Source organism: Haemorhous mexicanus, chromosome 28, assembly GCF_027477595.1.
Source record: "Haemorhous mexicanus isolate bHaeMex1 chromosome 28, bHaeMex1.pri, whole genome shotgun sequence".
NCBI lineage: Eukaryota > Metazoa > Chordata > Aves > Passeriformes > Fringillidae > Haemorhous > Haemorhous mexicanus.
The window spans coordinates 5,877,518-5,897,402 of record NC_082368.1 but is presented as its reverse complement, the minus strand read 5'-3'; positions in this window follow the sequence as shown (position 1 = coordinate 5,897,402).

The window sequence follows — 19,885 nt, the reverse complement described above, 5'->3', positions numbered from 1 at the left end:
TTATTTTTATTTATTTATATTTTAATTTTTATTTTTAAAAATTTATTTATTTATATTTTTATTTATTTATTTATTTATTCATTTATTTTTAAAATTTATTTATTTATTTAATAATCTTTGTCTGCTGCTCCTTCAGGCTGAGAAGTCCGGAGGGGGTCAAAAAAAAAAAAAAAAAGGAAAAAAAAATTTTTTCAAAAAAAAAGAGAAGAAAATGGAAGGAAAAGAAAAGAAGGGAAAAAAATTGAAAAAAGAAAAATACAAGAGAGAAAAAGAAGAAGAAAAAAAGAAGAAAAACAATTAAAAAAGGAAGGATGCCCAAGGGAAGATTTGGACTTTGGAGGACTCTCCCCGCCGGGCTTTTCCAGGTGATTTTTGAGGTTTTTTTGCCCAGAACTGGGGGCTTTGAAGGCTTTGCTGCTGCCGCAATTCCCGATTTTTTTGGATTTTGGAGGATTTTTTTCACCTCCGTTCCCACCGGGATTTTATTGGTGAGAGCTCCGACATCGAGCCCCGGCGGGGGGACAGAGCCCGAGCGGGAACCGGGAAAAAAGGGGAAAAAGAGGGGGAAAAGGAGGAAAAAAAAGAGGAATAGGAGGAAAAAAATAGGAGAAAAAAAGAGGGGGAAAGGAGGAAAAAGAGGGGAAAAAAGAGGAAAAAAAAGAGGAAAAAGAGGGGATAAAAGAGGAAAAACAAGAGGGGGAAAAGAGGGGGGAAGAGGAAAAAAAAGGAAAAAGAGAGGAAAAAAGTGGGATAAAGGGAGAAAAAAAGGAGGAAAAGTAGGGAGAAAAAGAGGGGGGAAAAAAGGAAAAAGAGGGGAAAAAGAGGGGAAAAGGAGGGGGGAAAGAGGGAAAAAAGGAAGGAGAAAAGGAGGAAAAATAAGGAGAAAAAGGGGAAAAAAGAGGGAAAAATATGAGAAAGAGGGGAAAAAAGAAGGAAAAAGAGGGGAAGAGAGGAAAAAAAAGAGAGGAAAGAGAGGGAAAAAAAGAGGAGAAAAAAAAGGAAAAAAAGGAGGAAAAAAGGAGGAAAAATAGGGAGAAAAAGAGGGAAAAAGAGGGGGGAAAAGAGGAAAAAGAAGGAGAAAAAGAGGAGAAAAGGGGGAAAAAAGATGGGGGAAAAAAGAGGGAAAAGGGGAAGAAGAGGAAAACCGACCCCGGGCTGGTTCCGAACTTCTCCAGAGCAGAACCACCCAGATTTCTGCAGGTCTGGGAGCATTCCTGAGCTTTGGAGCATTCCTGAGTTTGGGAGCATTTCTGCATTCCTGATTTGGGACCATTCCTGATTTGGGACCATTCCTGATTTTGGGACCATTCCTGATTTGGGACCATTCCTGATTTGGGACCATTCCTGATTTGGGACCATTCCTGATTTTGGGACCCTTCCTGATTTTGGACCATTCCTGATTTTTGGTCTTGTGGCTCTCGGTCCCTTCCGGCCGTGCCGGGGCTGTCGGGGGCGGCTCCTCCCAGGCTCAGAAATTCGGATTTTTGCCCCCCTGAGCTCTGGAGCTGCCCCGGGTTCCTCCAGGCAGCTGCAAATGTCGCGATAGGGCTTTCCCTCCAAGGCCAATGTCGCGATAGGGCTTTCCCTCCCAAGGCCAATATCGCGACATGGAGCTTTCCCTCCCAAGGCCAATGTCGCGATTTGGCGTTTCTCTCCCAAGGCCAATATCGTGATATGGGGTTCCCCTCCAAGGCCAGTGTCGCGATAGGGCTTTCCCTCCAAGGCCAATGTCACAATAGGGCTTTCCCTCAAAGGCCAATGTCACGACATGAGGTTTTCCTCCCAAGGCCAATGTCACGATAGGGCTTTCCCTCCCAAGGCCAATGTCGTGACTTGGGCTTTCCCTCCCAAGACCAATATCACGATTTAGGGTTTCCCTCCCAAGGCCAATGTCACGATTTGGGCTTTCCCTCCCAAGGCCAATGTCGCGATACTGGGTTTCCCTCAAAGGCCAATGTCGTGATATGGGCTTTGCCCATCCAAGGCCAATGTCGCAATTTGGGCTTTCCCTCCCAAGGCCAATATCGCGACATGAGGTTCCCCTGCCAAGGCCAATGTCGCGATTTGGGGTTCCCCTCCCAAGGCCAATATCACGACATGAGGTTCCCCTCCCAAGGGCAATATCGCGACATGGGGTTCCCTCCCAAGGCCAATATCACGATTTGGGGTTCCCCTCCCAAGACCAATATCGCAATTTGGGGTTTCCCTGCCAAGGCCAATGTCGCGATAGGGCTTTCCTTCCCAAGGCCAATATCACGATTTGGGGTTCCCCTCCCAAGGGCAATATCGCGACATGGGGTTCCCCTCCCAAGGGCAATGTCACGATGCAGAAGGACAGTAGCAGCGATGACCAAAGCGGCGCTGGTGCCAACCCCAGGAGCAATAACGACAATGAACCCTGGCCGAAAGGGAAACGAGGAACGGCGGCGCTGCGGGACTGGGGGACGGACGGAGGGACAGAGGGAGGGACGGAGGGATGGAGGGAGGGACAGACGGACAGAGAGACAGACGGAGGGACGGAGGGACGGATGGAGGGACAGAGGGAGGGACAGACGGAGGGACGGACGGACAGAGGGAGGGACAAAGGGACGGACGGACGGAGGGACGGACGGACAGAGGGAGGGACAGACGGACGGCCGGAGGAGGGACAGAGGGACGGACGGACGGACAGATGGACGGATGCGACACCCGGAGCGGGATAAAAACTCACCGGGGCTCCGGGGGCGGCTCCAGCCAATGCGAGGCCGATCCGGGACAGGAGCGGGGCTGGGCGGGGAAAGCAAAGGAAAATTAAAGTTAAAATTAGAATTCAAATTAGAATTCGAATTAAAATTAGAATTCAAATTCAAATTCAAATTCAAATTCAAATTCAAATTCAAATTAAGAAAGGGAAAGTTGGGTCAAACAGCGGGGGGGAGGGACTGAGCAAACCCCAAACCCCAAACCCAAACCCAAACCCCAAACCCAAACCCCAAACCCTAAACCCAAAATTTCTCCATTTTAAAAATTTTTTTCTCCTTTTTTCTATTTTTTCTCAATTTTTCCTATTTTTTCTCCTTTTTTTCCTATTTTTCCTCCTTTTTTTCTATTTTTTCTCCTTTTTTCCCTATTTTTTCTCCTTTTTTTCCCTATTTTTTCTCCTTTTTTCCTATTTTTTCTCCTTTTTTTTCCTATTTTTTCCTTTTCTTTCCTCCATTTTAAAAATTTTTTCTCCTTTTTTTCTCCTTTTTTTTCCTATTTTTTCTCCATTTTTCCCCTCATTTTTTCTCCATGTTTTTTCCTATTTTTTCTCCATTTTTAAAAATTTTTCTCCTTTTTTTCTAGTTTTTCTCCTTTTTTTCCTATTTTTCGTCCTTTTTTTCCTCATTTTTTCTCCTTTTTTTCTTATTTTTCCTCCTTTTTTTCCCATTTTTTCTCCTTCTTTCCTATTTTTCCTCCCTTTTTCAATTTTTTCTCCTTTTTCTATTTCTCCTCCTTTTCTTTTGGCGCTCAGACTTCCCTCCCATTCCCCCCGACCCCTCTGGGACCATCAATCACCGCCCGAGCCTTTTCCAAAGGACTTCAGAAATTTCATTTATTTCTTTTTTCCCTTTTTCCCCTTTTCAAACCACCCAGAAGGTGCCAAAATTAAAAAAAAACACCCAAAATAAAAGAATTTTTCCGGGGTGAAACCCGGGGTGGAGCCACTGCCGGTCCTGGAGCATTTTTAGGTTTTAATTTGAGCCCTGCCGAGTGTGGGCAGCAATTAATTCACCAATTAATTAATTGCAGCTCGTTTATTAATTGATTTATTTTTATTTTTGAACTCCTTACCTGCGAGACTCCAGGGCTCCGAGGAGGAGGAGGAGGAGCGTTCCTAGCTGCTGCTGCTGCTGGAAAATTGAGAAAAATCTCATTTATTTCATCCCCACCTTGGAATTTTTATTTTTTTTGGTTTTTTCCCCCTCTTTCAAAGTTAATTTGAATTTTTTTTTTAATTTTTGGGAGTTTTTTGGACTCGTTGGGTGGGACCTGAAGGGATTGGAGGTGGAGAATAAAAAGTTAAAAATTCAAAATGTGAAAAAAAAGTTCTGGTTGTGGGGGGAGGAGGGTGGGGGGTGAGGGGTGGTTCTGCTCGGGGAAAAGAAAACAAAAAAAGGGAAAGAACTCAAAAAAAAACACAAAAAAAAGGGGAAAGAAATAAAAAAAAAAAATCCCCCAAAAAATCCCAAAAAGTCTCCCCAAAAAAAACTAGAAAAAACAAAAAACAAAAAAAAACACCAAAAAATCCCAAAAAACCCCAAACATAATACTCAAAAAATCCCAAAAAACCCCCCAAAAATTAAAAAAAAAATCCCCCAAAAACAAAAAAAAAAAAAGAAAACCAAAAAACCTCAGAAAAAACCAAAAAAATCCCCCCAAAAATCCCCCTAAGAAACCCCCCAAAAAACCCCAAAAATACACAAAAACCCCAGAAATACCTCAAAAACACAAAAAAAACCCCAGAAAAAAAAAAAACAAAAAACAAAAAAATCCCCATAAATCCCCAAAAATCCCCGAAAAATCCCCAAAAATCCCCAAAAATCCCCCCAAAAACCCAGCAAAAAGACTTTAAAAATCCCCCAAAAATCCCCAAAAAATCCCCAAAAAATTCCCAAAAAATCCCCAAAAAATTCCCAAAAAATCCCCGAAATCCCTCGCCCTGTGTGGAAGGGATGGGAGCTGCCGGGCATCTCTCTCATCTCTCTCATCTCTCCCATCTCTCCCATCCCTCTCATCTCTCCCATCTCTCTCATCTCTCCCATCTCTCCCATCTCTCCCATCTCTCTCAGCTCTCCCATCTCTCCCATCTCTCTCATCTCTCTCATCTCTCTCATCTCTCTCAGCTCTCTCAGCTCTCTGAGCTCTCCCATCTCTCCCATCTCTCTCATCTCTCCCATCTCTCTCATCTCTCCCATCCCTCTCATCTCTCCCATCCCTCTCATCTCTCCCATCTCTCCCATCTCTCCCATCTCTCTCAGCTCTCCCATCTCTCCCATCTCTCCCATCTCTCCCATCTCTCCCATCTCTCTCATCTCTCTCATCTCTCCCATCTCTCTCAGCTCTCCCATCTCTCTCATCTCTCCCATCTCTCCCATCTCTCCCATCTCTCTCATCTCTCTCATCTCTCCCATCTCTCTCAGCTCTCCCATCTCTCTCAGCTCTCCCATCTCTCTCATCTCTCCCATCTCTCCCATCTCTCTCATCTCTCTCTGAGCTCTCTCATCTCTCCCATCTCTCCCATCTCTCCCATCTCTCTCATCTCTCCCATCTCTCTCATCTCTCTCATCTCTCCCATCTCTCCCATCTCTCCCATCTCTCTCATCTCTCTCATCTCTCCCATCTCTCCCATCTCTCCCATCTCTCCCATCTCTCCCATCTCTCCCATCTCTCCCATCTCTCTCATCTCTCTCATCTCTCCCATCTCTCTCATCTCTCTCATCTCTCCCATCTCTCTCATCTCTCTCATCTCTCCCATCTCTCCCATCTCTCCCATCTCTCTCATCTCTCTCATCTCTCCCATCTCTCCCATCTCTCCCATCTCTCCCATCTCTCCCATCTCTCCCATCTCTCCCATCTCTCTCATCTCTCTCATCTCTCCCATCTCTCTCATCTCTCTCATCTCTCCCATCTCTCCCATCTCTCCCATCTCTCCCATCTCTCCCATCTCTCTCAGCTCTCTCAGCTCTCCCATCTCTCTCAGCTCTCCCATCTCTCCCATCTCTCTCATCTCTCCCATCTCTCTCATCTCTCTCATCTCTCTCAGCTCTCTCAGCTCTCTCAGCTCTCTCAGCTCTCTCAGCTCTCTCAGCTCTCTCAGATTTTTAAGCTGTTTCTCTTTTTTTCCGAGGGGAACCGGGCAGAGGGACCCGAGCAGATTCCGCTCCTCAGCCTGGATGGATTCCAGATGTTCCGGGAAAAGGGAAAAAAAACCCCAGGGAAGGGACAGAGGGAGGGAGGGGATGAAAGTTCCTGAACCCGGCGGGATTTGGGGTTTCTCTCACCCCGCGGGGAATCCCAGGGTTAAACACCCCCCCCTCTCCATTTCCACGGATTTTTGGGACTTCTTGGCAGCCCCAGGAAGGGTTGGGTTGAACCCGGCCGGGAACCGGGGGAGGCTGAGAGCAGCACCCCGAACCCACCGGGGATGGGGAGATGGGGGAGGGGATGGGAGCAGCGCCCCGAACCCACCGGGGATGGGGAGAGGAGATGGGGGAGGGGCTGAGAGCAGCACCCCGAACCCACCGGGGATGGGGAGAGGGGCTGGGGGAGGGGATGGGCAGAGCCCCGAACCCACCGGGGATGGGGAGAGGGGATGGGGGGGCTGAGAGCAGCGCCCCGAACCCACCGGGGCTGGGGGTGCTGAGAGCAGCGCCCCAAACCCACCCGGGATGGGGAGGGGGAGCCCGGAGGAGGAGGAGGGGTCGTTCCCATGGCCGGCGGAACTCCCGGAGGGTCCCCGGCTGCTGCCCCGAGCTCCGAGCGCTCCTCCAGGAAAACCCCGATGGCTCTCACACCCAAAAGGAGCCGCGGATTTCTCCTTAACCCCTCCCCTCATCTCTAAAAATAAAAAACAAAGAAGGAAAAGGAAAAGAAAAAGAAAAAGAAAAGAAAAAAAAGGAGCGAAATCGCCACCCGGGCTCTGATTTATGGCCTCGCTTTTCATCTCGGGATGGCTGCGAGCGGGAAGTGTCGGAACGCCCTTGTTGCCTTTTATTCCCTTCGTGTCTCCCCCTTTGCCTCCTCCCCGCGGGAAAAAAAAGGAGAAAACTTCAAAGCGAGCCCTGCCCGCTGCCAAAGTTTTCCTGCTGGCCGCGGAGCCGCCCAGCTCTTCCCTCCTCTGCCTTTTGTCTCCGCTCGAGTTCGCCAAACCCAGAACGGAGCGGCGCCAGCTGAGCCCGGGGCGGTGCTGAGGGGACCCGAACTCATCAAACTCATCCAACTCAACCCAAACTCACAACAAACTCATCGAACTCATCCAACTCAACCCAAAACCACAGCAAACTCAACAAACTCATCCAACTCAACCCAAACCTACAACAAACTCATCCAACTCATCAAACTCAACCCAAAACCACAGCAAACTCATCAAACTCATCGAACTCAACCCAAAACCACAACAAACTCATCGAACTCATCGAACTCAACCCAAACCCACAGCAAATTCACCCCAAACTCATCGAACTCAACCCAAAACCTCATCAAATTCACCCCAAACCCACATCAAAGTCATCAAATTCACCCCAAACCCATCCCAAACTCATCAAACTCACCCCAAACCCACATCAAACTTATCAAATTCATCAAAATCATCAAACTCATCCCAATCCCACATCAATTCACCCCAAACGCATCCCAAACTCATCAAACTCATCCCAAACGCCTCGAACTCACCCCAAACCCACATCAAACTCATTGAACTCATCCCAAACTCCTCAAATTCACCCCAAACCCACATCGAACTCATTGAACTCATCCCAAACCTGCATCAAACTCATCAACCTCATCCCAAACCCACACTGGACTCATCAAATTCATCAAAATCATCAAACTCATCCCAAACCCACATCAAACTCATCGAACTCATCAAATTCATCCCAAACCCTCATCAAACTCTTTGAACTCATCCCAAACCCGCATCAACCTCATCCCAAACCCACATCAAACTCATCAAACTCATCCCAAACCCAATCCACCCCAAACCCACATCAAACTCATCAAACTCAACCCAAAACCACATCAAATTCATCCCAAACCCACTTCAAACTCATCAAACTCATCAAATTCACCCCAAACCCACATCAAACTCATCAAGCTCATCAAACTCATCCCAAACTCATCGAACTCATCTCAAACCCGCATCAACCTTGTCCCAAACCCTCATCAAACTCATCAAACTCATCCCAAACCCACATCAAACTCATCAAATTCATCAAAATCATCAAACTCATCTCAAACTCATCAAATTCACCCCAAACCCACATCAAACTGATCAAACTCATCCCAAACCCACATCAAACTGATCAAACTCATCCCAAATCCACATCAACCTCATCGAACTCATCCCAAACTCATCAAACTCATTGAACTCATCCCAAACCCGCATCAACCTCATCAACCTCATCCCAAACACGCATCAAACTCATCAAACTCATCCCAAACTCATCAAATTCACCCCAAACCCACATCAAACTCATCGAACTCATCCCAAACTTATTGAACTCATCCCAAACCCACATCGAATTCACCCCAAACCCATCCCAAACTCATCAAATTCACCCCAAACCCACATCAACCTCATCCCAAACCCACATCAAACTCATCAACCTCATCAACCTCATCCCAAACCCGCATCAAACTCATCAAATTCACCCCAAACCCACATCAAATTCATCAAACTCATCAACCTCACCCCAAACCCACATCAAACTCATCAAATTCACCCCAAACCCACATCAAATTCATCAAACTCATCAACCTCGTCCCAAACCCACATCAAACTCATCAAATTCACCCCAAACCCACATCAAACTCATCAAACTCATCAAATTCACCCCAAACCCACATCAAACTCATCAAGCTCATCAACCTCACCCCAAACCCACATCAAACTCATCAAATTCACCCCAAACCCACATCAAACTCATCAACCTCATCCCAAACCCGCATCAAACTCATCACAACCGGGTTCACGGGGGGAGCAGCTTCTGCCCCGCGCCCAAACCTCGAATTTCCGCGTGGTTTTGGGTTTATTTTTTAATGGTTTTGCTCCTCTCCACGAGGCTTTGATGTGAAATAAGCCGAACCAGGCTCCCCGGCGGCCGCAATAAATCCCGAATTACGGCTGAGATTTACGGCTGGTATTTAATCTCCTCCTCGCCAGGAAAGGGGAGGGAGGGTCCGTGATGGACCAGGACCTTCCGCGGAGGTGACAGCCCAGCAGAAAGGGCTGATGGCCCAGAAATCGATGAGATTCCGCTCGCTCGAGCCACTCGAGAGAGCCAATTATCCCCCCACAGCCTGCCCGGGGTTTGATCGGCTGCTGCTGGGGGGAAAAGGGTTTTAGTGAGTTCATGGAGAAAAAAATGGTCAGGGAGGGGGTTTGGGGGTCTGGGGGAGGAGGGGAGGTGGGGAGAGGTCGGAGCTGCAGGTCTGGACCCCCCTGACCCAAATCCAGCCCCGTCCTGGCAGCACCAGGGCGGAAAATTGGGGATTTTGGAGCTGATGGGAGGGAGGGAGGGAGGGAGGCAGAACCCTGAGGGGCTGAGGAACAGCCTAAAAAAAATCCCCAAAATCTTCTGGGGGCGTTTGTGGCACCCCAGCCCCTGCCGGGCCCCCACCTGACCCGGAAGGGCAGGACTGGGGTGGGGGTGGGGAGGGGGCTCTGCCTTCCTGGGTCTGGGGTCCTTCTCTGCATCTGGGCCTGGGGTCCCCTCCTGGTTCAGGGGCCCATTCTGGGTCTGGGGTCCCCTCCCGGTTCTGGGTCTGGGGTCCTTCTCTGGGTCTGGGTCTGGGGTCCTTCTCTGGGTCTGGGTCTGGGGTCCCCTCCTGGTTCAGGGGTCCCATTCTGGGTCTGGGGTCCCCTCCCTGTTCTGGGTCTGGGGTCCCCCCCCAGCTCTGGGTCCCGTTCTGGGTCTGGGGTCCCCTCCCAGGTCGGGGTCCCATTCTGGGTCGGAGGTCCCCTCCCAGCTCTGGGTCTGGGGTCCCCTCCCGGTTCTGAGTCTGGGGTCCCCTCCCAGCTCTGGGTCCCATTCTGGGTCTGGGGTCCCCTCCCGGTTCTGGGTCTGGGGTCCCCTCCGGGTTCTGGGTCTGAGATCCCCTCCCAGCTCTGGGTCCCATTCTGGGTCTGGGGTCCCCTCCCGGTTCTGGGTCGGGGGTCCCCTCCCGGTTCTGTGTCTGGGGTCCCCTCCCGGTTCTGGGTCTGGGGTCTCCACCCTGTTCGGGGGTCTCTGCCGGGCTCCAGCTTTTCCCTGGAGCTCTGAGCTCCTGACCCTGTTCTGGGGGTCCCCCCGGCTCTGGGGGATCCGCGGGGTTCCCCTCCAGGCTCTGAGCCCCCAAATCAGGGCTGGGGGTGGGGCTGGGGTCGTGTGGGGGTCCCCAGCCCCGGGGGGGCTCGGCCGCAGCCCCCGGGCCGCCCCCCGGTGCCCCCCGGTTCTTGGGGGGCGGCACAAAGCCGGGGGGGCTGCACCGGGACCGAACCGAGCCCCCCCTCCGTTTAAGGGGCGGGGGGCTCCGGGCTGGCTCCCCCTCCCAGGGCCCGTTTTTCACGCTCACAGTCCCAAAGCCAGAGGGAAAAACATTTAAAAATTATCATTATTGTTATTTTTAAATGCAACAAAATCCAATAAACGGGATAAAATAGAGAAGAGGGGAGTGGGGAGGGGGTCTGCGCCCACCGGAGGGGCTCAGCCGCGACCCCTGGGTGCCCCTGAATATTTCAGGGCAATCGCCGAGCTCCTCCCGAGGGGCTGGGGGAGGAAAAGCTGCGAGCTCCCAGCCCGGACCCCGCGGCCAACATTTCATCTCGGCTCCCGTTGTCACTTTTATGGACTCCTCGCATGTCGGAGCTTGTAAAATATCCCAAAAAAACCCAAAAAAAAACCCAAAACCATAAAAACCAACGCTCCCATTTCCTCCTCTCCCTTTCAACGCTCCCGCCCGGCAGCCTCGGGGAGGGGAGGGGAAGGGAGGGGAGGGGAGGGGAGGGGAGGGGAGGGGAGGGCAGCGCTGCCTCCGCAGCCCCCTCTGCGCGCAGGATGCGCGGGAGATGCTCGCAGGATGCGCGGGAGATGCGCGGGGGATGCGCGGGAGATGCGCGGGGGATGCGCGGGAGATGCTCGCAGGATACGCGGGAGATGCTCGCAGGATGCGCGGGAGATGCTCGCAGGATGCTCGCAGGATGCGCTGCCCCTTTTGGGGACACAAATCTCTCCCCCAAAGCTCAGCCCTTCCCCGGAGCGCCGTGCGTGACAGCAGCAGCAGCTCCCGGCCCGCTTTTGTCCATTTTTAACCCATTTTTGGGGCCGCTTTGCCCAAAGTGACGCCCGGGAGGGAAACGCGACCCTCGGGGCGCTTTGTCCCAACTTTGATCCTGCGCATCCTCGACCCCTCCAGCCCAGCCTTAGCGGGAGCCCCAAAATCCGGGAAAATCCCGGGAAAATCTGCGGGAATGCCGCGCCCGGGGGGGGCTGGGGACGAGCCGCCCCTGTCGGGGTCACCCGGCAGCGCCCCGAGTTGTCCCCATTGTTCTGGGCTCAGGCAGAGCCCCGGGCAGCCCCGCTTAGATGATTAAAAAAAAATTATTAATGATTAAAAAAATCAAATTCTTTCGTTATATTCCCATTTCTGAGGGCGGAAATTCAACGTTCCGAGGTGAAATCGGCGGCGCAGCCTGGGGCGGGGGGCACAGGGGAGAAAAGGGGGCTCTGGGTGCCGAATTCCAGGGCAAAGTCGCGCTCCTCGCCAGCCAGGCGCTCCCGCTCCCCCCAAATTTATACAAATCTCTCTTTAATTGGCCATCGCGGGTAATTTAAGACCCCCAGCCCCGGAGCTTTCATATTAGCGGCCGTAAATCGCCTGAAATCATCGGCTGAGGGGAGGAAGGGGCGAGGGGAGAGATGCCCGCTCGGCGAGCTCGGAGCTCTGCCGTGGCTCGGCCCCGCGATGATTTATCCCGAGAGAACGCGGCTCTCTCCCCAAAACACGCGCACAATGGCAGCCGAGCCGCCGCTGACATGTTTATTGTCATAAATCAACAAAAGCGAAGAAGAAGGGGAAAAAAAAAAAAATTAAAAAAAAAAAAATAGGAGAGGTTGCGAGGAGAGGAAAATCCCCCTTAAAAAAAAAAAAAAAAAAAAATCTGAATGAAATGCCTCGGCGGGTAGGAGAGGAATGGGAGGAAATGAAGGCGGCGATTTGTCACATTTTACGACAATAACATTAATAACAAACAATAAATTTCCGTGGACGCGCTCGGAATGGGGAAGCCCCCGCTACTTACAGCGCTCCAGCCCTCGGCGTGCGCGGCGCTGCCCGAGAATTGTTTTATTGCCGCTCCTCTCCCTCTCTCCTCCTCTCGCTCCCCCTCGCTCTTCCCTCTCCCTTTTATGATTTTTTTTCCCCCCTCTCCCCTCTCTCCTCCGTTTTTTAAAGGACACTTGGGTTGCACGTCAGGCTCGGGGAGACCGCGGCGGCGATTTTCCCGACGAATACTTATCAATTCTGCAAGCTCGGCATTAATTATTTAATGAGCCACGTGATGAGGGGGAAGGGGGAAGGGGTCCCTCCGTTCCGCACTCGCAGGACCACTCTGACCTTCCACCGGAACGGGATTTCTTCTTTCCCATAAAGAACTTTTCCAACCCCCTCTGTTATTCTGTTAAACCCCGCGAGTTTGGGTCATTCCCCAAAAAAACCTTCCCTAAACCCCTCCTGGAACTTTGTTAGACCCGGCCTCAACCAGCCCAAATCCCGGTTTTTGATATTTTTTTTCCCCCTCTGTGTGATTTTGATCACGAGTGTTCCAGAGCCCGGAGCAGCTGGGAATATCTCTGGATATTCCGATTTTTCAGCTCTCCCTGACTCCCGGGCCTTGCCGCGGTTATTATTTGGCCGCGCTTTATTGCCTTACAGAGGGAGGGGAAAAAAAGGGGAAAAAATCCAATTTTGAGTCTGAGGATCTTGGGAAATAAAGAAAAAAAGGGACGGAGAGACGCAGAGAGCAACAAAGGGAAGCGCTGGGAAAGGCCGCGGAGCAGGAGCTGGGAGGGGGGGGGGAAAGGGATCCCCCAAAATTGGCACCGAGTTGAGCCCGAAAACATCAAAAACCCCAAAAACATCAAAAAGCCCAAAAACCTCAAAAAGCCCGAAAACCTCGAAAACCTCAAAAATCTCAAAAAGCTCGGAAACTCCAAAAATCTCAAAAACTCCGAAAACCCCAAAAACCTCTGCGGAGCAGGAGCTGGGGGGGGGGGAAGGGATCCCCCAAAATTGGCACCGAGCGGAGCCCGAAAACCTCAAAAAGCCCAAAAACCTCAAAAACCTCAAAAACCCCAAAAACCTCGAAAAGCTCGAAAACCTCAAAAAGCTCGAAAACCTCGAAAACCCCCAAAACCTCAAAAAACCCTCAAAAACCTCAAAAACCTCGAAAAACCTCGAAAACCTCGAAAACCTCAAAAACCTCGAAAACCTCGAAAACCTCAAACACCTCAAAAATCTCAAAAACCCCCAAAAACTCGAAAACCTCGAAAACCTCAAAAAAAAAACCCTCAAAAACCTCGAAAACCCCCAAAACCCCCAAAAACCTCAAAAACCCAAAAAAACCTCAAAAACCTCGAAAACCTTGAAAATCTCAAAAACCTCAAAAACCCCAAAAACCTCAAAAACCTCAAAAACCTCAAAAATCCCCCCAAACCCTGGAAATCCTGGGGGTCCGGGCCCGGAGCAGCCCCCACCCCTCCAAGCCCCCCCCAAAGCCTCGAGGGAGCTCAAATTTAAGACGAAAAAAAAGAATTAAAAACCCCAAAAAAAGCGGATTTTGGGTTGGGGCCGGGCTCTCCCGGGTTTGCGAAGCCCTCGGGGATTTTTGGGGGCTGGGGGGGATCAAAAATCCCATTTAAAGGGGTCCCGGGCTGGGGGGGCTCCAGCGAGAGGAATTTTGGGAGAATTCAGCTCAATCCAGAAGCCGCAACTTTCACTTCAGAAAAACTCCGCTTTTCCCCCCCTCTTTTTCTATTTTTTTCCCTTTTTTCCCCTCTTTTTCTTTTTCTCTTTTCCTTTTTTTCTTTTTCTTTTTCCCCCTCTTTTCCTTTTTTCCCTCTTTTTCTTTTTCTCTTTTTCCTTTTTTTCTCTTTTCTTTTTTATCTCTTTTCCTTTTTTCCCCTCTTTTTTTTTCTTTTTTTCCTCTTTTACTTTTTCCCTTTTCCTTTTCTTCTCTTTTCCTTTTTTCCCTCTTTCTTTTTCTCTTTTCCTTTTTTTCTCTTTTCCTTTTTTCCCCTCTTTTTTTCTTTTTTTCCTCTTTTACTTTCTCCCTTTTTCCTTTTTCCTCTTTTCCTTTTTTCCCTCTTTCTTTTTCTCTTTTCCTTTTTTTCTCTTTTTTTCCCCTCTTTTTCTTTTTTCCTTTTTTCCCTCTTTTTCTTTCCCCCCCCCCTATTTTTTCGCTCACAACGCCTTTAAAAAGAGAAAAGAACAACAACAAAAGGGAGCGGATCCACCTCAGGCACAAGCGGAGCTCAGAACCCGCCACCCTTCCCCTCCGCCGGCGATTTTTGGGGTCGTTTCGCGCAAAATAATTAAAAAAAAAAAAAAAAACAGAAAAAACCCTTATTTTAAATTTTTTTGTTGTTGTTTAGATTTAAAAAAAAAAACAAAAATCAAAGGGTGGCCAAGGCGGCGGGCGGCGCGGAGGTGCCGCGATCAAAGGCGTCGCCTTTGTGAAGAGAAAATGAATTTATCCCGCGCTGATTTACGGCGCTCTCGGTGCGCCTCATAAATCTGTCACCGAGTCCCGAGCGCCTTCCAGGGGACCCGGAGCCCCCCCCGGACACGGCCACCCCCTGTCCCCGCTGTCCCCGCTGTCCCGGTGTCCCCCCAGCCCCCCCGAGCCCCCCCCGGCGGGGCGCTGGGGGGAATATTTGGAATTTTTGGGGATTTTTCACCGCGTCCCTGCAGCCCCCAGCGGGCTGCGGCCGCCGAGGTTTCCTCACTCAATTCTCAGTTTTGGTCCCATTTTGGCCCAATTTGGGTTTTTTTGGGGGGATTTGGGGGTGTTGGGGTGGGTTTTTGCTCAAATTTGGGGATTTTGGGGAGGATTTTTGGGCCAGTTTGGGAGATTTTGGGGGCAATTTCGGGGATTTGTGGTCCGATTTTGGGGACTTTTGGCCTAATTTGGGGATTTTTGGGGGCATTTTGGGTCTGATTTGAGGGTTTGGGTGGATTTTTGCTCTAATTTGGGGATTTTTGGGGGATTTTTGGTTCAGTTTGGGGATTTTTGGTCCAATTTGGGGATTTTTGGAGGGATTTTTGGTCCAGTTTGGGGATTTTGGGGAGATTTTTACTCCAATTTGGGGATCTTTGGGGGATTTTTGGTCCAATTTGGGGATTTTTAGTCCAATTTAGGGATCTTTGGGGGATTTTTGGTCCAATTTGGGGGGTTTGGATCCAATTCAGGATCTTTAGGGGATTTTGGTCCAATTTGGGGCTCTTTAGGGGATTCATTTGTCTAATTCTAAAATCTTTGAGGGGATTTTTTTGTCCAATTCCGGGATTTTTTTGGGGATTATTTTCCCCCAATTTTGCCATCTTTGGGTGCATTTTTTCCTCCAATCCGGAGATCTTTGGGTGCTTTTTTTTTTAACCAATTCGGGGATTTTTTGGGGTGATTTTTTGCCCCGTTTTGGGCAGGGATAACAAAGAGCTCCGGGGGGGTTTGGGGTGACCGGGGAGGGTCCCGGGGATCCCTGCAGGAGGAGGAGGAGGAGGAGGAGGAGGAGGAGGAGGAGGAGGAGGAGCAGAGGGACTCTTCAAACAAAGGAATTTCTGAAATCAGACCAGGCCAGGCCGCTGCTCCTCTGCTCCTCCAGCTTTGCACTCCCAAAAAATTTAAATTTATCCTTCCAAACCCTCTCCCATCTCCCCAAATCCCTCTCCCAACGCAAAACACGGCACAAAAATCCCGATTTTTACCCAACCAAACCCTGCCAGGCCCGGAGCGATTTAACCTCGAGAAAACGGAAATAAATCAACTTTTGGGATTATTTTTTTTCTTTTTTCTCCCGGTTTTTTGCTGTTGGTCCAGGCCGGGCTTGGCTGGGCTGGGGGATGAGCTCGGTGTCCGGCCTGGGGGAGGTCACGGGGTTGGCGAGGTCACTCCTGGGCTGTAAAACCCGGCCCGGGGCCGCGGGGTGAACTCTGCCTGACCCCGGCTCGGCCAGCGCCAGAATTCCCCCGAAATTCCCGGCACCGCCCAAAGCCCGCGGTTAAACCGGGCCTAACCCGGGCTGCTCCGGGCCCTGGACTGGCTTAGACCGGGAAATGTTCCTAGGACTGGCTTAGACCGGGAAATGTGTCTAGGACAGACTTAAACCGGGAAATGTGTCTGGGACTGGCTTAAACCGGGAAATGTTTCTAGGACAGACTTAAACCGGGAATATTCCTGGGACGGCTTAAACCGGGAATGTTCCTGGGATAAACCTAAACCGGGAATGCTCCTAGGACAGACTTAAACCGGGAAATGTGTCTAGGACTGGCTTAAACCGGGAATATTCCTGGGATAAACCTAAACCGGGAATGTTGCTGGGATAAACTTAAACCGGGAAATGTTCCTGGGACAGACTTAAATCGGGAATGCTCCTGGGACGGTTTAAACCGGGAATGTTCCGGGACAAACTTAAACCGGGAATGCTCCTGGGACAGATTTAAACCGGGAAATGTGTCTAGGACAGGCTTAAACCGGGAATATTCCTGGGACGGTTTAAACCGGGAATGCTCCTGGGACAGATTTAAACCGGGAAATGTGTCTAGGACTGGCTTAAACCGGGAAAGTTCCCAGGACAAACTTAAACCAGGAATGTTTCTAGGACAGATTTAAACCGGGAATGTTCCTGGGACGGTTTAAACCGGGAATGTTTCTGGGACAAACTTAAACCGGGAATGTTCCTAGGACGGTTTAAACCAGAAATGTTCCCAGTTCCCGGGAGAGTTTAGGCCGGGAATATTCCCAGTTCCCGGGACAGTTTAACCCGGGAATGTTCGCCTTTCCCGGGACAGTTTAACCCGGGAATATTCTCATTTCCCGGGACAGTTTAAACCAGAAATGTTCGCCTTTCCCGGGACAGTTTAACCCGGGAATATTCGCCTTTTCCGGGACAGTTGAACCCGGGAATATTCTCATTTCCCGGGACAGTTTAAACCAGAAATGTTCGCCTTTCCCGGGACAGTTGAACCCTGGAATATTCGCCTTTCCCGGGACAGTTTAACCCGGGAATATTCGCCTTTCCCGGGACAGTTTAACCCGGGAATATTCGCCTTTCCCGGGACACCCAGCGCCGGCCGCACCAAACCCTCCCCAAACCGTCCCGTGAGAGATTTAACTCGGGGAAGAAAAGGGAAAAAAACGGGGAAAAAAAAACAGGAAAAAAAGGGGAAAAAACCAGGAAAAAACGGGGAAAAACCAGGAAAAAACGGGAAAAAACAGGAAAAAACGGAGGAAAACGGGGAAAAACGGGAAAAAACCAGGGAAAAACGGGGAAAAAGCAGGAAAAAACGGGGGAAAATGGGGAAAAAAAGGGGTAAAAAGGGGAAAAACGGGGAGAAACGGGAAAAACGGGGGGAAAAGCGGGGGAAACCCCGACTTTTGAGCATAAGCCCCAAGTCCCCACCCGCACCAAACCCAAGCCCGGCCAGCCCCAAAGCGAGCGGGGATTTCAAGCAAACCCCGAACGCGGCCAAGAGCGGCCCCAAAACGGGAGGGAAAAGGGAAAAGCCCGGCCGGGAGTTTCCCCTTCCTCCCCCACGGGCTCCAAACTCCTTTTTTTTGGGAATCGGCCCCAGATTTGGGGCGGACCCCGTCCCGAAGCGATGCCCAGCCCGCTCCGTACCTGCTTCGCTCCCAAATCCTTTTTCCATCTCCCTGACGCTCGGGGAGCTCCCTTCCAAACCCCGAGGAAATTCGCTTTTTTTCCCCCAAAACCGCCAACCTTTCCCCCGTAGGGCTCGGGGTTTATTCCCCGCGCTATTCCTAATTATTATTAATATTAATTCCAACTCTCCCGAAGGTTTCCCGGAGGAGCCCGGGGGATTTTTTTGCCTGCAGCCTCTCGGCTGAGATTGGCCGCGGGATAACAAAGGGGGAAAGGGAGAAGGATTTCAAGAAAAGAAGTGATTAATGATTTTTCTGTATAATTCGCGCATTTTTCTTGCCTCCTGTCCGCTGCTGCTGGCTGTGAACTTTGGGGCCCCATAGAAATCCTCTTTTCTCCCCTCCACCCCTTTCACGCTCCCACAGCCCCCGCATTCCTGCCAGCAGATGTTGCTTTTTTTTTTAGGGTTTTTTTAGGGTTTTTTGATATTTTTTAAATATTTTTTGGTTTCAAACCGCCGTTTCTGGTCATTCTTAGGAGGCTCCTCTCGAAAATGCCGAGGGGTCAAACCCAGCGAACGCCCCAAACCTCGAGGGGTCGGAGAAAATCCAACCCTCGCCAAGAAAATAAATAAAAAAAAAAATAAAAAAGGAAATAAAAAAGAAAATTAAAAAGGAAAAAAAAAAGGAAATAAAAGGAAATAAAAAAGGAAATAAAAAAGAAAAAAGGAAATAAAAAGGAAATAGAAAAAAGGAAATAAAAAAGGAAATAAAAAAGGAAAGAAAAAAGAAAAGAAAAATGAAAAGAAAAAAGAAAGGAAAAAAGGAAATAAAAAAGAAAAAAAAAAGAAAAGAAAAAAGAATAGAAAAAAGAAAATAATAAAAAAAAGAAAATAAAAGAGAAAAGAAAAAAGAAAAGAAAAAAGAATAGAAAAAAGAAAATAATAAAAAAAAGAAAAGAAAAAAGAAAAGAAAAAAAAGAAAAATAAAAAAATAAAAAAGAAAATAAAAAATAAAATAAAAAAGGAAATAAAAAAGAAAATAAAAAATAAAAAAGAAAAGAAAAAAATAAAAAGGAAAGGAAAAAGAAAAGAAAAAATAAAAATAAAAAAGAAAAGAAAAAAGAAAATAAAAAAGGAAATAAAAAAGGAAATAAAGAAGGAAATAAAAAGAAAATCAAGGAAAGGCTCCGGTCTGGCGGTGCCGCCCCCGAACCCCCCAGTCGGGATTCCCCCCAGGCCGGGCAGGGCGGCAGGGCCGGGACTGACTCGAGAGCCGAAGGGAAATGGAATCCGCACCCGTCAGCCCGCGGGGGGCGGCAGGGGGGAACGGGGGGGGTTTATCCCCGGGGGGGGGAGACCCTGGGGGGGGACAGAGACGGGAACGGCCGGGGCCGCCTCTGCCGCGGGATAAGGACTCAACAACACTCAAACAAAAATTATTTTATTTTTATTTTTTATTTTTATATGTATTTTTAATTTTAATATGTATTTTATTTTATTTTTTATTTTTATTTTTATTTTTATTTTTATTTTTATTTTTATTTTTATTTTTAATATGTAATTTTATTTTATTTTATTTTTATTTTTATTTTTATTTTATTTTTATTTTTATTTTTATTTTTATTTTTATTTTTATTTTTATTTTTATTTTTATTTTTAATATGTATTTTTATTTTATTTTATTTTATTTTTATTTTTATTTTATTTTTATTTTTATTTTTATTTTTAATATATTTTTTAAATTTTATTTTATTTTATTTTTATTTTTTATTTTTATTTTTTATTTTTACTTTTGTATGTATTTTTATTTTTTTTTTATTTTTATTTTTTATTTTTTATATGCATTTTTATTTTATTTTATTTTATTTCATTTTATTTTATTTTATTTTATTTTATTTCATTTTATTTTATTTTATTTTATTTTATTTTTTTTTTATTTTTACTTTTACTTTTGTATGTATTTTTATTTTTTATTTTTATTTTTATATGTCTTTTTATATGCATTCTTATTTAATTTTAAATTTTAGTTTTATTTTATTTATTTAATTTTAATTTTAGTTTTATTTTATTTTATTTTATTTTATTCTACTTTATTTTATTTCCTTTCATTTCATTTCATTTTTAAAATTTATTTCATTTCATTTTATTATTTATACATCTATTCCCGCGTACTTTTATATTTATATATTTATTCATATTGATATATCAATTTACAGCTATTTATCTATTTCTATTTGCATTTCTATTTCTATTTCTATTTCTATTTCTATTTCTATTTCTATTTCTA